Here is a 13,096-nt window from a genome sequence, read left to right as displayed (position 1 = left end):
TAGCATCCTAGTAAATCTTTTCTGCACTCTTTCTAGTTTAATAATATTCTTTCTATAATAGGGTGACCAGAACTGTACACAGTATTCCACCCGTGGCCTGACTAGTGTCTTGTACAACTTCAACAAGACATCCTAACTCCTGCATTCAATGTTCTGACCTATGAAACCAAGTATGCCGAATGCATTATATATGGGGCAGAAACTGAGAGCAGTCAAGGTGCTAATTTAAAACAGAAAAGAGACATTCTGGTGGGGTGAAAGTTAGCTCTGAATAGTTGCTGGGGAACAGAATGCAGTGGATGGATGCATATGAATTTACAGAAGGCATTTGATAAGATTTCCCACAGGGGGCTTGTGAGAATAATTCAGTTAGTCATATATTCAGATTGGAGGAGGAATGTAAAGACACAAGAATTGGGAGGAGGAGGCCATTCGGCCCCTTATTTCTGTTCTACTATTTACTAAGTTCATGGCTGATTGTGGCCTCAACTCCACTTTTCTGTCTGCCCCCAGGCCCCTCAACATCCTTGTTGATCGGAAATCTGTCTAACTCATCCTTGAACCCATTCAAATGGCCCAGCCCCCACTGCTCCTTGAGGTAAAGAATTCCACCGACTAATGACCCTCTTGAGAGAAAAAAAAAACCCTCCTTATCTCAATCTTAAATAGAAAACCTCATTTTTCTTCAAACTGTGCCCCCTGAATCTCGACTCCCACAACAAGGAATGGAAGGATTGTACTCCAGGAATCAGAGGGGGATCCACTTTCACTTTGGAAATGTATTCGGACTCCATCTTGAGGAATCCAGTTTGAAAATTAGCTGGTGACACGGGAGGAGAGAGCTTAGCCAGCAGTCGAGAGGCTGGTGAAAAACACGAGAGAGTGACAAATGAGTGGAATTGGCAGGTGCAATTTACATGGATTGGGAGCAGATACACAATGGACAGATGCTGGATTAACAGGAAGGCCAGGCTCCTTGTTAGTTCCCTGAAGCTACGGATACAGGTAGTTAAAGTCATAAAAAAAGCAAATAGAATGTTGTGTTTTATAAAAGGAACACGCAGTAAAAGAGTTATGTAAGTAAAGATTATGATCATGACAAGACTTGTTAGACCACAGTGTACCATTTTGGGAGTCCCGATTATAGAAGGACATCAGAACCACACCAAGGATTGGAATGTATGGTTATGAAGAGTGACTCAAGATCCTGGAGCTTGTGGCACTGGAGCCAAGAGGCACTGGAGGAGAGTTAATAGGGTTTTGATAAGAGGGAGTTGATAAAGACAGGTTTCCCTGGTTAGAGAGGTGTGGGGATGGCCTTGGCGAGATGTTCGTCTTCATCATGTCATTGATGAAGACGAACATCTCGCCAAGGCCATCCTCACACCCCCACTTCTCGCCTTCAAACAACCCCACAACCTCAAACAGACCATTGTCCGCAGCAAACTACCCAGCCTTCAGGAGAACAGTGACCACGACACCACACAACCCTGCCACAGCAACCTCTGCAAGACGTGCCGGATCATCGACACGGATGCCATCATCTCACGTGAGAACACCATCTACCAGGTACATGGTACATACTCTTGCAACTCGGCCAACGTTGTCTACCTGATACGCTGCAAGAAAGGATGTCCCAAGGCATGGTACATTAGGGAAACCATGCAGACGCTACGACAATGGATGAATGAACACCACTCGACAATCACCAGGCAAGACTGTTCTCTTCCTGTGGGGGAGCACTTCAGCGGTCACGGGCATTCAGCCTCTGATCTTCGGGTAAGCGTTCTCCAAGGCGGCCTTCACGACACACGACAGCGCAGAGTCGCTGAGCAGAAACTGATAGCCAAGTTCCGCACACATGAGGACGGCCTAAACCGGGATGTTGGGTTTATGTCACATTATCAGTAACCCCCACAGCTTGCCTCTTGGACTTGCAGAATCTCACTGGTTGTCCTGTCTGGAGACAATACACATCTCTTTAACCTGTGTTTAATGCTCCCTCCACTCACATTGTCTGTATCTTTAAGACCTGGTTGGCTGCAGAGATTCACATTCTAATCAGTATTCTGTAACTTGATTTTGTGTCACTGTGCCCTGTTTGAGAGCAGATTCCCACTCCATCTGACGAAGGAGCAGCACTCCGAAAGCTAATGGTATTTGCTACCAAATAAACCTGTTGGACTTTAACCTGGTGTTGTTAAACTCTTACATTGGGGTAATACAGAGCAATGTGGAGATAGTGGGACAGTGGGATTAATACAGTGCAATGTGGAGATAGTGGGGCAGTGGGATTAATACAGAGCAATGTGGAGATAGTGGGGCAGTGGGATTAATACAGAGCAACGTGGAGATAGTGGGGCAGTGGGATTAATACAGGGCAATGTGGAGATAGTGGGGCAATGGGATTAATACAGAGCAACGTGGAGATAGTGGGGCAGTGGGATTAATACAAGGCAATGTGGAGATAGTGGAGCAATGGGATTAATACAGGGCAATGTGGAGATAGTGGGGCAATGGGATTAATACAGAGCAATGTGGAGATAGTGGGGCAATGGGATTAATACAGGGCAATGTGCAGGTCAGTGTGCCAAACTGTGTTGTCGGTGGCTGTGAGGTTAATGAACACAACACCTGTCTTCATGTTTTCCTGAAAGCCATTTTCAATGTGAGTGATGAGGTCAGTACCTGTTCCTCTGTGCTGTGGTCATTGTGGAAGCCTGGTTAATGCTAAGGACTTTTCCTACGATTGGGGATAAGCGCTGAAGGATGAGGCATTCAAGGGTTTTGTAAGGAACTGACGAGAGAGAGATTGGACAGTAGCTAGCTGCAGGTATGGGGTCTTTTCTGGGTTTTGGTATGGCGATGACTTTTGCTATCCGCCATTCTTTTGGAATAGTGTTGGGATTAATACAGGGCTAGGTGGAGAGGGTGGGCCAGTGGGATTAGTTTGGAGGTTGATACTGGGCTATGGGGAGAGAGCAGGGCAGGGACTAATTCCAGATTGACTCAGGGCCATGGGGAGAGAGTGGGGCAATGGGAAGTGTTTCAGATTCCTCTGACAAATAGCCAGCACTGACACAATGGGCCGAATGGTCTTCACTTGTGCAGGAATCTTTGGGCCAATGGAATTTACAACAAATCACAAATGGGGAAAGACATCACTGCAGGCAGCAAACAAAGGGTTCGGTCAAAATATTTTGACACTTTAGGTTCTCGACCAAGATAAGGGCTTACTACTGGAAATGAGCTTGGTAACAAAGAAAACTTTTGAAAAGTTGCAGCATTTGCAGGTATTTATTATTAAGTATCCTATTGCAGTGTCTGGGTTAGGAATGTCGCGGACGAAGATTGTAATCGCTGTCACCTGCACCGAGCCTCAAACCTGTGCAAGGTCACCACGTCCCTCAGCCAAAAAGACCCAACCCAGCAGCTCATGACATGTCTGCTTGCGAGCAATTTATTAAAACTGACCACTCGCAGAATGTGCCAGGACTTGCTGTTGGGAGTCTTCCAATCTGGTACATCAAAGAAAAAGTGCGAAAGATAGCATCTGAAAAACTATTATTAGAATCGGCTAAATTAAATTTGATTTGTGTGCATAAAAGATCAAAACAAGAAGAAGGTGAAGCATCAATTGCAGCTTTCTCGGAGACTGGAAGCAAGAAATGGTGTATCTCATAAGATGTTGTCTGATCCTCCTTGAGTACACACTGGAGGAAGCCAAACTAACCAGCAACTGGTGAAACCCAAAACTCCAAACTGGCAGAAACAACATTATACTTCATGATGAATTTCAAACGGTTACAGAAACTGATTCTCATTTGTTGGTTTATCCACAGAAACAACCATTATTCATTTTTTTACAAAGCAAGTTGCAAGAACTGCACCATCATGCACGTTTGCCAGAAGGTTCCAAGTAAAAGTACAGCTTTATTGCCTATGTTGAAGTTGAACATTGTGAACAACCCAAGACCATCAGACAACTAGTCAGCACAAACCGGGCGGCACGGTGGCACAGTGGTTAGCACTGCTGCCTCACAGTTCCAGGGACCCGGGTTCAATTCCGGCCTTGGGTGAATGTGTGGAGTTTGCACATTCTCCCCATGTCTGTGTGGGTTTCCTCCAGGTGCTCCAAAGATGTGTGAGTTGGGTGGATTGGCCATGCTAAATGTGTGGCTTCACAGGGATCAGATGGAGGAGAGGGCCTGTGTAAGATACTCGATCAGAGAGTCAGTGCAGACCCAATAGGCCGAATGGCCTCTTCTGCAATGTAGAGATTCGATGAATGAAGGGATGCTTGAAATTACAAGGCCCCAAATCTAAAAAAAATGACTTCCGAAAAAGAAAATGTCAGCATTTTGGCCATTTGATCAGAGCAGAAGAGCTGCAGCATCTCTCCTCGAGGACAAAGAGGAGGACAGCAGAAACACGAGGGGCTAAATGGTTTCCACTTGGGCTGGAAAATTTGAACCAGTGAAATTTGAAGGATGATGGAATTCACAGAGTGGTTGTCGATGAGTTATGGTGCGTGATTGAGGATGGAGCAAGACAAACAGTGTTACATTCCATGACAGCAGATTTCCTGGTGGGAATAACTGCAAAGATATTTTGGAAGCAGTTCAGAGAAGGTTTAACAGACTAATATCTGGTATGGGCAGGTTGTCTTATGTGGAAAGGTTGGACAGGCTAGGCTTGTATCCACTGCAGTTTAAAGTAAAGTAAACTTTATTTATTAGTCACAAGTAGGCTTACATTAACACTGCAATGAAGTTACTGTGAAATTCCCCTCGTCGCCACAGCCCGGCATCTGTTCAGGTCAATGCACCCTAACCAGCACGTCTTTCAGACTGTGGGAGGAAACCAGAGCACCCGGAGGAAACCCATGCAGACACGGGGAGAACGTGCAGACTCCACACAGGCAGTGACCCAAGCTGGGAATTGAACCCAGGTCCCTGGCGCTGTGAGGCAGCAGCGCCGCCCGTAGAAAAGTAAATGCTTCTGAACTAAGTTACGTTTAGAAAAGTAAAAGGCAACTTGATTGAAGCATATAAGATCCTGAGGGGTCTTGACAGAGTGGGTGTGGAGAGGATGTTTCCTCTTGTGGGAGAATATAGAACTAGAATATAGAACGTGCACTGTTTAAAAATAAGAGGTCACCTGTTTAAAATGGAGACAAGATTAAATTCTTTCTCTCAGGGGTTCATGAGTTGGTGACTAGTGGCGTGCCGCAGGGATCGCTGCTGGGGCCTCAACTATTTACCACATACATAGACGATCTGGAGGAGGGGACCGAGTGTAGGGTAACAAAGTTTGTGGATGACACAAAGATGAGTGGGAAAGCGAATTGCGTGGAGGATGCGGAAAGTCTGCAGAGAGATTTGGATAGGCTAAGTGAGTGGGCAAGGATCTGGCAGATGGAGTATAATGTTGGTAAGTGTGAGGTTATCCACTTTGGAAGAAATAATAGTAAAATGGACTATTATTTAAATGGTGAAAAATTATAACATGCTACTGTGCAGAGGGACCTGGGGGTCCTTGTGCATGAATCGCAAAAACTCAGTTTGCAGGTGCAGCAGGTAATCAAGAAGGCAAATGGAATGTTGGCTTTTATCGCGAAGGGGATGGAGTGTGAAAGCAGGGAGGTCATGCTGCAACTGTACAGGGTACTGGTGAGGCCGCACCTAGAGTACTGTGTATAATTTTGGTCCCCTTATTTGCGGAAGGATATATTGGCCTTGGAGGGAGTACAGAGAAGGTTCACCAGGTTGATACCGGAGATGAGGGGGTTAGCTTATGAGGAGAGATTGAGTAGATTGGGCCTGTACTCATTGGAATTTAGAAGGCTGAGGGGAGATCTTATAGAGACATATAAGATAATGAAGGAGCTAGACAGGGTAGAAGCAGAGAGATTCTTTCCACTTAGAAAGGAAACAAGAACTAGAGGACACAGCCTCAAAATAAGGGGGAGTCAGTTTAGAACAAAGTTGAGGAGGAACTTCTTCTCTCAGAGGGTAGTGAATCTCTGGAATTCTCTGCCCATTGAAGCAGTGGAGGCTACCTCGTTAAATATGTTTAAGTCACAGGTAGATAGATTTCTGATCAATAAGGGAATTAAGGGTTATGGGGAGCGGGCGGGTAAGTGGAACTAAACCACTATCAGATCAGCCATGATCTTATTGAATGGCGGGGCAGGCTCGAGGGGCTAAATGGCCTACTCCTGCTCCTATTTCTTATGTTCTTATGTTCTTATGAGTCTCGCCCTGAAATGCGGTGGAAACAGAGGGCAGAATTCACCAGCTGCGCTTGTCCCGAGGCTGCAAATTCCCGTCCGAGGTCAACGGACATTTGCACGGTCTTCCAAATGTTCTGTCCCGCTCGGGACAATTTCCACGGGATGAGAAATTTTTCCCCAGAGTCTTTGAATATTTTTAGGGTGGAGGTGGATAGATTCTTGGTAAGCAAAGGGTGAAAGGTTATCTGGGGTCAGCGGGGTGCAGATTTAAGATTGCTATCAGATCAGCCATGATTGTGTTCGATGGTGCAGCAGGCTTGAGGGGCCGAATGGCCTACCCTCGCTCCTTGTTCGTGAGTTCATAAGTATTATTGGCAGCAAAAGGGCAGTTGCAAAGGATGAAAGTGAGTTGCAAATTGGGTTTAGGAGTGTATTTTATTTCCTGGTATTCGGTGGAAAATTTTAAAATAACTACTTCCTGTTCTGCATCCATTTGAAATGAACAACTGCTGATTCGGGAAGAAAACCATGATTTATAGATTTTCTCCAGAGTAAATCAGAAATTCTGATTTTATTCTTTCAACAGGGATGCTTTCCAGATCGTCCACAGTCTCAGATTTGTTAACTCATGAACCCGCCTCTGGTGGGATGGTTTCCTCTGACACACATCTGGAACTCACAGCATATCACCCATGTGAATCGAGCAAAAAAAAACACTCCCACCTCGCCTTTCTAGATTCCACCGCTTCATATTCCAATTGGTTAACAAACCGACAGGATTCACAATGGTAAAAATTCTGCTTCCGCCAGGTTACTGCGCAGAGAGGCAGCGCAAAATCAGCAGCCTTATTTACAAACATAACCTAAGAATCTGTATTGGGACAGATCACCCTGACCCAATCATTGACTAAACATTGATTGCTGCAGTCTGCAATGTCACAGTGCACTCAGCATTGCTGGTGGGAGCCAGCGGAAAAATATCTTCAATTAACAGACTCTCACTGTTGGGAAGAAAGTGGAATCAATTTGGATTTGTCCTGGGAGTGTTTGATGGGGACAGTGTAGAGGGAGCCTTACTCTGAATCTAACCCAGTGCTGGACCTGTCCTGGGAGTGTTCGATGGGGACAGTGTAGAGGGAGCTTTACTCTGTATCTAACCCCGTGCTGTACCTGTCCTAGGAGTGTTTGATGGGAACAATGTAGAGGGAGCTTTAGTCTGTATCTAACCCGGTGCTGTACCTGTCCTGGGAGTGTATGATGGGAACAGTGTAGAGGGAGCTTTACTCTGTATCTAACCCCAGTGCTGTACCTGTCCAAGGAGTGTTTGATGGAGACGGTGTAGAGCAGGCTTTACGCTGTAGATAACCCCGTGCTGTACCTGTCCTGGGAGTGTTTGATGGGGACAATGTAGGGGGAATATTATTCTGTATCTAACCCGATGCTCTACTTGTCCTGGGAGTGTTTGATGGGGACAGTATAGAGGGAGCTTTACTCTGTATCTAACCCCCGGTGCTGTACCTGTCCTGGGAGTGCTTGATGGGGACAGTATAGAGGGTGCTTTATTCTGTATCTAACCCTGTGCTGTACCTGTCTTGGGAGTGTTTGATGGGGACAGTGTGCATTGTGGCTGAAGTCCCACTGAGGGAGCACAGCACTGTCAGAGATGCTGTCTTTCTGATATAGTGATAAGCCAAGGCCTGTTCTGCCTCCTCCGAAAACATCCGTGAACCCTATCCTGACTATGGTGCAGTTCTCCCCGGCTCCTCAACAGATACCAACCAACATCATTAATGTGTTAGCACAGTGCTGTCTGGGATCTTGCTGTGCGAACAATAGCTATCAGGTTTCCTGCAGTGCAACCCAGAGCGCATGACAAAAAAATGCTTGACTGGCTGTTGCTGCGCTTTGATATCATGATAGGCGCCATAGAAATGCAAGTCCTCATTCTCCCACCTGGGGTCTACATACTGGGAGAGGTGTGTGTGCTGCAGTTCAGGCTGACAGTGAAGCACTCTGCAGTCAGTCAGCCAGTGCAGGAATTGTAGTGTGACCACTCTGGCAAAGATGATGAAACCTTCTTCCACCACCCCCCACCCCCCCCCCCCCCCGCCACCCCCCGAGAATTCTGAATACCTGAGAGTTAATCACCTCAGATTATTTTTAAAGCAGTTCTGCAAATTCCGAGCCCCATTCTCGCATTAACGCAGCTCCCTGAGGACAGAACCTCAAACATTGACATTCCATACTCACTGCCTCAATAATCCTGGCACCCACTCAAGACACACATACTTATGAAAGTACTTTTATATATATTTTAAAAGATAGAAAAGACGCCACTCTCGGGGGGTAATGTCCCCCACACACACATCCCTGTCCGGGGGAAAAAACGGTCACATTTTCATGGATTTACTCTTTGTGTGTGTGTGTTTTTTTTATTCTTGGCAGAAGTTTTTCCAAGTTTTTGGCCGGTCCAGGCCGAGACTGGAGACGTGGAAGGAATGAAACTGATCAGACTGAACGATCTTTGTCTGAAACTGACTCAGAAACTGACAAGGCAGACTTCCACAGACACAATTCACTCTGAAAAACACACACACACCTTTCTCCAAATATCAACATCTTCATCTGAAAAAAAAACTGCGTGGAAGAAAAAGACTGATTTAAATTTAGATACAAAGACTGAGTTACCCCCCCCCCCCCCCGTCCCCCAGGGGGCTGGGGCAGAAAAAACAGGTCCAGAAAATACTTATTTTTTAAAATGAATTTCACATGATGCAGATCCTATATTTTTTTGGGCTGAAGAATAAGATTAAAAGGAGCGGCCATACAAATATGTAAAAAAAAACTTCTGCCCTTTCTCTCTCTCTCTCCAATATGCCCCATGGATCCTGAATATCTTATTTTGAAAGCTCCAGGCTGCAGATTCTGAAGTGTCTGAGACTGCCGGCGACACCTGATGCTATCTGGATCGCTTCCCCAGCCCAGCTCCCTCCTCCTGTCTGCGATTCTAAGTCTCACCCTTCTTCACCTTAAAGCAATGTGTCCTCATCCCGGGACAATAATTCTTCTCTGTGACAAGCAGAGTGGTCCCCCCCCCCGCGCCCCCTACTCTTTGTTTTAACAAACTTCTGATTCATTTCTCGCTCCCAACTTTATACTTCATGTGTGTGTGTGTGTGGACATGAGGACAGTAATTAACAGAGAGGGAGAGAAAAAATGATGATTTATGTGTGTATTTTTAAAAACCACACAACGTTTCGACTTTGACCCTGCTCGACCCATGACTCACGTCCGCTATCAGAGGCGAAGTTTAAACAGTTCTCCTATTTTATTTTCTTCTTTTTTCAACAACCCCCCCCCCCCCCTCCACACACACCTTTTCTCCTCCACCTCCTAAGGAATTGAGAGAGAGAGAGAGAGACAGTCTGCCTGGAATGCGAGGGTATGCTGGGAATGTGAGACTGGGGAACACACACACTCACTCACACACACTCACACTCAGCATTTCCCTCCACTAAATATTCTTACCTGTTCCCCCCCACCACCCCCCCAAACAAAAAAAGTTTACAGACAGACAGCACCCCCCCTCCACCCCATGATCAAGGACTAAAAAAATATTTCAATTTCAAATAAAAGAAATCTCATGACAGTTATGATCAGAATTCTCCCTTTCTCTCACAAGTTATAATTGTTTCGAGTTGATTTATAATTTTAGCAGAAAGGGGTAAAAAATATATATAGTTCTTTTTAAAAATATGACAGCGATGTTGAAGCACTGTTAAGATGATAGAGCTTCCAGACTGTTTTTCATTGCCAAGAATCAGTCTCCTTTTGCTATTAGTCTGGGCTGCAGGCTGGAATTTGAAAAGCTGCCGACATTTTCCCCCAAAAACTCTGATAGAAAGAAGAAAATTCATTTTTAAGATCCTTAAGAAAAAAACAGAACTCCCTCCCCAATCACACAGGATTAAACTCCCCCCTCCCGGGGAAGGGGGCAAAGGGATCGTTTGGAACAAAAGTTTTATATATACATATTTAGAAGGTCGCGTTCTAACTTTCTAAACTTTTCCCCCCCTCTCACTCCCACCCCGATTCACACACAGAGTGCCGGCGCCTGAAACAAACCCCCCCCCCCCGCCCCCCAGTCTGAACTTTTACTGCACATTTACACAAGGGGGGGAAAACTCACCCAAACTCAATTTACTGCAAAAATAAAGAGAAGGCAAGCGAAAGGATGTGGATTCAATTCCTCCTGCTCTGTCACAGTGAGGGTTTTTTTTGTGAATAGGGTTTAGTTGTTCTAATCTTACCTTTAACTTTGTTTCTCTGTCTGTGTGTGTGTGTGTGTCTTTTCCCCCTCGCTCGCAGTGCCCTGTACTCCTTGGATCTTCATTAAATGCCCTCACTTACAGATCCTTTCGCTCAGACTGGGAGGAGAATGCAGAGCAGAAGAGCTCTCGCCATGTTAGTATGGTCTGGATACACATTGCCGCTGGAATCACTGCCCACACTTACCGTATTCAGGCTAATAGACATCCAGCCCTGGAGACAGACCTTCCCACTGCTGCCCCACACCCCCGGCAGCACACAGCTCCCCCTGAGGGGTGTGGGGGTCCTTAACTCACTGCTGCCAACCCCATCCCCGCTCCTCACCCTCCAACCCCCTCCTTAACCCCACCCACCCCCTCACTCCCACCCCCTCCTTACCCCTCTCCTCAACACCTCATTCTCCCCTCCTCACCCCCCATTCTCCCATCCTCACCCCCACTCCCCTCCCCACCCCCCACCCCCTTTCATCCCCCCTCCTCACCCACCACCCCTCCTCACCGCACCCCCCTCACACCTCTCCTCACCCCCACCCCCTCACCTCCCACCCCCCTCCACACCCTACACCCCTCCTCACCCCCCACCCCCCCCTCACCCCCATCCCCCCCATCCCGTTCCTCACCCCCACCCTGCTCCTCACCCCCACCCTGCTCCTCACCCTCACCCTGGTCCTCACCTCCACCCCCCCTCCTCACCCCCAACCCCTTCCTCACCCCCCAGCCCCCTCCTCACCCACCCCACACCCCTCCTCACCCCCCACCCCCCTCCTCACCCCCCACCCCCCTCCTCACCCACCACCCCCTCCTCATCCCCACCCCCTCACTCCCCACCCCCCACCTCACCCACCACCACCCTCCTCATCCCCACCCCCTCCTCACCCCCCACCCCCCTCCTCACCCCCACCCCCCTCACCACCCATCCTCTCCTCACCCCCACCCCCCTCCTCACCCCCCTCCTCCCCCACCACCCCCTCCTCATCCCCACCCTCTCACCCCCTCCCCACCCCCCTCCTCACCCCCACCCCATCACCCCCCACCCCCCCTGACCCCCATTCCCACCCCCCTCCTCACCCCCAACCCCCTCCTCCACTCCTTTTGTTAAAATAAGAAACCTTGGCTCATCAGGGGACCAGGGCGGGAGCAGGATTCCCATCCCTGGAGCCCGATATCAGCGAGATTTTCATCCCTGGAGCCCGATATCAGCGGGATTCCCGTCCCTGGAACCCAATATCAGCGGGATTCCCATCCTTAAAGCCCGATATCCGAGGGATTCCCGTCTCTGGAGCCCAATATCGGTGGGAGTTCCGTACCTGGAGCCCAATATCGGCATGATTCCCGTCCTTGGAGCACAATATCGGCGGGAGTGGGATTCCCGTCCCTGGAGCCCGATATCGGCGGGATTCCCGTCGCTGGAGCCCGATATCGGCGGGATTCCCGTCGCTGGAGCCCGCTCGCCGGGAGCTCCCGCTGGGATAATAAGGAGAGTGATGTTCTGCACGGATTGTTGTCCTGGTGTCTCTGAAGGTGTTTCTTTGCTTTGATCCTTCTCCCAAATCATCCCTGGGCTGACCGGCTATTGGACCATGAGGTTCTTCGCATCTCGCTCTCATCCTCTCTGGTGTGGGGGAGTGAGGATAGAGGTGGGTTTGGGGTTATGGGAATGGCCAGGAACATGGAAATAGGAATATTCCATCCAGCCTGTTGCACCATTCCATATGGTCAGGGCTGATTGTGAATTTCAATGCCTTTCCCCCCCCGCCCCCACTCTCTCCCCTCATCCCTTTCTGTCATTTAGAAATCCATCAATCTCTGCTTTAAACATACTCAATGACTGGGATTCCCTCTGGAATAGAGAATTCCAAAGACTCACAACCCTCTGAGTAAAAGAAAACTCCTCATCTTGGTCCTAAATGACTTTCCCCTTATTTTGAAGTTGTCCCCCACCTCTCCCCCTCCCCCTCCCCACCCCATTCCAGACTCCCCAGGAGGGAAACATCTTACCCGCATCTACCCTGCCTATTCCTTTAAGTATGTAGTGGGTTTCAATGAGATCCCCTCTCAGAATACAGCCCAGTTTCCACAATCTCTCTTCCTAAGACAATCCCACCATCCCTAGAACAAGTCTGGTGAACCTTTGTTACGCTCCCTTTGTGGCAATACTCTCTTTTCTGAGGTAAGGTGACCAAAACAGCACACAGTGATCCAGGTGCGGTCTAACCAAGCTTCTATACAATTAGAATCATAGAATCATAAAATCTCTATGGTGCAGAAGGAGGCCATTCAGCCCATCGAGTCTGCACTAACAACATCCCACCCAGGCCCTATCCCCATAACCCTGCTAATCCTCCTGACACTAAGTGCAATTTAGCATGGCCAATCAACATAACCCGCACATTTGTGGATTGTGGGAGGAAACCGGAGCACCCAGAGGAAACCCACGCAGACAATGCGAAAATTCCATTGAAGTCTTCTCTCCGCTCATACTCAAATGCTCTTGTAATAAAAGGCAATATATCCTTCCAAACTGCCTGCTGCA

At 47.9% G+C, this 13,096-nt stretch overlaps 1 protein-coding gene across 1 annotated transcript in view; it reads right to left on the bottom strand.

Annotated features, from left to right (window-relative positions):
• fndc3ba (fibronectin type III domain containing 3Ba) overlaps window positions 1-10,715 on the bottom strand; it is a 348,179-nt gene extending 337,464 nt beyond the window's left edge. Inside the window, exon 1 of the mRNA XM_078204432.1 lies at window positions 10,546-10,715. The gene's annotated coding sequence lies outside the window, so the exon portion shown is untranslated. The remainder of the gene's footprint in view (window positions 1-10,545) is intronic.
• Window positions 10,716-13,096: the final 2,381 nt, after the last annotated feature.

This window comes from Mustelus asterias, chromosome 3 (genome assembly GCF_964213995.1).
Source record: "Mustelus asterias chromosome 3, sMusAst1.hap1.1, whole genome shotgun sequence".
Lineage (NCBI taxonomy): Eukaryota > Metazoa > Chordata > Chondrichthyes > Carcharhiniformes > Triakidae > Mustelus > Mustelus asterias.
This window is presented reverse-complemented; position numbering and strand designations above follow the sequence as displayed.